Here is a 4,410-nt window from a genome sequence, read left to right as displayed (position 1 = left end):
TGTAGGGGAGCCTAAACCCTTGTCTGGTAGGCCTTAGTCTATTAGTATGTATTACAACTAGTCATATACTTCAGGATTTCCCTCTACATTCTGAGCCACTAGTAGTTCTGAGTGATAAGTTCCTACATTTTGTGTCAGCCTAAATGTTCTACAGTCAGATTGTTGTAATGAGCTTAAACAATGTCCTCCTACAGCTTCTGATCCTTTAGAATGTACAGTTGGCCTTCCTAGTAAACCTGTCTATCCTTATCCTCCTCCTAATCCCTTGCCTACTTCTCTAGCTGCTTTACTACAACCTAGTCTTACATGTGTCTCAGAGCTTACTGTATACAGGTAACAAAGTCAACATCCTTGGATTCAAGTCAGATCTCTCAGATTGTCTTGGACACAAAACAGGAATTGTCTAGGAGAACAAGATTTTTGTTATTATTCTCCCTCCTTTTATAACCTACTTGTCTTAAGAGTAAATCAGCTTTTGTCATTTGTGTTCTAGGTTTGTAGGTCAGTACAAAGTCAAAGTCCTACAGTTCTAACATCTAGTAGGCTTAGCAGTAGTTGAGCTTCTAAGGTGCTTGGAAGTACTAGAGATTAAGGTGATTACTCTAAATCTCAAACTTCTGTATAACACTAAGGAGATATTAACACTACTCCTCTAGGGAACAGACAATTACAAGGAGTTCCTTGTTATAGATAGGGTAGTTCTGTTCTGTTACAGAGAGGGATTCTAATTAGAACACTATTGGACACTACTTTCTGTCAATGAACTGAGACAGTACTACTCTATTTGTAAAGTTGGAAGAGTTGGCTTCAACTCAGAACTTGTCTGTAACTGTCAGAACTGCTAGTACAGGCTTGCTAGTAATAGTCTACTTTAGGGACTCAAACACAGACTGCTACTGATCCTCCTATTACTAAGGAACATCTTTGCTAGTAAGATTGTGTAGGGGCTGAGCAATAGTACTAAAGCCTTAAATGAAGCATTAGTAGTAGTTTACAAACCTAAGAAATACTTAGACTTGTTTCAGGTTCTGAGGTTGTAGCCAGTTCTAAACTATAGTTACCTTTACTGGATCCATACAGACCTCTCCTCCACCAATCACAAAGCTTAGATAATCTACTGACTCCTGTGTAAAAGAGTACTTTACTTCTTAGAGGAACAGTTTATTATCTTAGAACTATTGTAGAACTACTTGGATCAGTCAGTAATAGTACTCAACTGTTTGGGTGAAGATCAGAATGTTATCCAGATACACACTAACATGCCCCAAATTAATCAGATCTGTAAGGATGTGATTCATGAATGACTGGAACATTACAAACAAGTTAGTTAGTCTGAAGAACATTATAGTCAGTTTATACAATCTACAATTGGTTTAGAACACAGCCTTCTACTCATCTCTGTCTTGAATCTAAATATTATTGTATCCTTATCAAATGTCCAACTTAGTGAAAACCCTAGATGTATGTGTCTTATTAATAAGCTCCTGAATCAGGGGGAGTAGGTACTTGTTTTTAACAGTACTCTCATTAAGACAATAATAATCCTGAACTAGGTAGAGCTTCCTATCTTTCTTTTTGACAAAGAAGAAAGGGGAGGCTATAGAGGACTTTAAGGGTTAGATCTGACTGTTCTAAAGATTTTCCTGAAGGAACTTGTCAAGCACCTTCTACTTGTCTCTGTTGAGTAGATAGACCTTACAATCCTTAAGTTGGAAACCCTTAGTCAATTCAATTGTATAGTTCTAGGGACAGTATTCAGGAAGCTAGTTGAATTCCTCTTCACTAAAGACTTTAGGGAACTCTCAGACAAAATCTAGTAGGCTGAGTCTATGTGTGTTCTAGAGTAGAGTCATTCTGAGAGGGTTCTAGACTGGTTCTGTCTTAAACATCCTTTAGATTGACTCTGTTCTGCCTTGACTAGAATATGTATCCACATATCTATCCTAGTTGAAGAAGAACAACTAGTCACCTTCATTAGAACTGTTAGTAACATTAGAAGCATCTACATTTACTCAGAACAGTAGTGTAAAGTAGTTACAAGACTTGGGACACTGATTAAACACAAGTGTCTACTCTAACTAGTCAATAGTAGGGTTGTAAGCCTTAAGCTATTTGAATCTAATAAAGATGTCTGTCTTTCTAAGGTTAGTAACTCTAAACTCAATACTTTCCTCATAATCCTAAATAGTCATCTATAGTTAGACAAACTCAGTAATCCAACCATTCTGGTTTAGGGTTCTGTCTGTATTGTATACTAGGATCAGAAGTGGAACACATTAAGTAGGGAGGTAGTGTTCCTACACAAAAGCCTTATTAATACACAAACTAGTGTATCTACTGTCTACTAGAGCTATTGTTTGGATCTGGAGGGATTCTGAGAAGGGAGCTAAGAGGATAGGAACCTAGAGCTAGTGTCTAGAATGTTCTCAGATAAACTACTACTTGTTCTAAAGGGAATGTACAGTTTGTACAGCCTTGTTGTCTAAGAGGGTAAGTATATACACTAACATTTCCTTATTAACCTCTCTCTTTTGACAAGGACAGACTCATGTCCTTAGCTGTAAACTCAGCTGAGACCATCCCTGCTTGATACTACAGACAAACTACTGAGTAGTAAACAGGGCTAGGTAGTGTTCTGAATGTTCTAAGATCTTAGAACACAGAAGTAGCAGATTGGATTGTACAGATTTAGACTCAGATGAAGTACAAAGAGAAGAATCAAAAGAATCAGAAGAAATAGGAGAACTATCTACTTTTATTTCTGACTTTTTTCTTTCTAGTAAATAATTTTGTTGATTTATTTTTTCTACTTTTTCTACTTTTCTTACTTTATTTACTTCTAATCCTACAGTGTCTATTGAATCAAAAGTGACCATTAAAAAATCTGAGTCATAGCCCTTCAGTGTTACATTCACTGTTAGGCCTCTACAAAATCCTAGAGTATGTAGTCAGGGTCTGAGAGTTCTAAGGTGACTTCTGGATTTGTAGAAAAGGCTTCTTACTACAAATCCTGCTCATTACTCATTATTACTCTAATGACCTAACAGATATACTGTTGCTTCTGTAGGCAGTCCTTAATCTAGTGCTCTGACTTTCTGTAGACAAAGTATGCTCCTTACTTTTGGGCTTCTCTAATGTCTATTAGAACAGATTAATTGTGAGTTATAGGCAGATTGATCTAAGGGCTCAGAACTGTCAGAGCTGGATGTATGTGTAAGTGTTCTGTACAGACTTGATACATCCAAGCTGTAGCTTAGTTGAAGGAGATGGTATGTGTCTTCCACTTAGTGTAGGTGACCAGTTCTAGCATTATTCTGAGGATCTTATTAACCAGTTCTAGGTGAAGAGCTTTTTCAAGCATTCTAATAAGAACATTATTAAACCCAAGCATGAATCCTGCCTTCTGAGCCAGGATATCAAACTCCTGAAAGAAGGTATTAGCAGAATGTTTGCCCTGTTACAGAGACACAAACTTGTTCTACACATTATACTTCTTATTCAGATTAATAAAGGAAGTACAGAGCTACTCTATGAATTCTGAATATGACTCATTGTTCCAAAGTTGGATCAGGCTTCTAATCTAATAGCCTTCAATCCAGTTCTGAGCCTAGGTGGTTGTGTTGCCTTCCTTCATGAAGGAGAGGACAAATAGGATACAATTGAGATCTGAGGATAGATCAGTCAAAATAGTAGCTACATATAGTTTGACTTAGTGCTAGAAGTTCTTAAAGTGCTACCTATTAAAGTCTGAAGGGTAAGCTACATACACTTTCTTTCTAGAACAGGTTGTGACTTCTAGAACAATTGGAACAGGTTCTAAAGGGGCTGAGAGCACATAGTTAGTAAAGGCCTCTTAGATAGAGGTCTGTACATATTAAGCTAGTTCTGCTCATAACTGCTGATCTGGTGGAACAGTAGGGGTGGCAGTTAGTGTAGGAGGGTCTATGTTTACACTACAAAGGAATTGACACTAAACTAAAAGGGGTAATGAATAGAAGAAGGGTGGCAAAAGTTTAAAATTTAGAAATGTAAAAGGGTTAGGACAAAGAAAAGAGATTAATACAATAGTGAGTACTAATGCCTGAAACGTAGGAGAGTTGTAGGGTAGTAATGAGTAGTCTTAATCTGATGTTAGCAACAGTGTAGAGAGGACCCAAAGGCTCAGCAAGGGGACCCAGGCTACAACTATCCTATACAACAGAAATACAGAACACAAGTACTAGAACATAGTCAGAACTTGCAGAACAGGCAGAGATAGAGAGTGAGACAAGAGTAGAGTATATAGAGTGAGCCTAAGAGTACAGGACTACCTAGAGTAGACAAGATCAAGACTACAGGACCAGTCTGATCTTGTACACCTATATATACTAAACTATACAAGAGTACTCGAGGGAGTATGAGCCAACTAAG

Source organism: Fomitiporia mediterranea, assembly GCF_000271605.1.
Source record: "Fomitiporia mediterranea MF3/22 unplaced genomic scaffold FOMMEscaffold_6, whole genome shotgun sequence".
NCBI lineage: Eukaryota > Fungi > Basidiomycota > Agaricomycetes > Hymenochaetales > Hymenochaetaceae > Fomitiporia > Fomitiporia mediterranea.
This window is presented reverse-complemented; position numbering follows the sequence as displayed.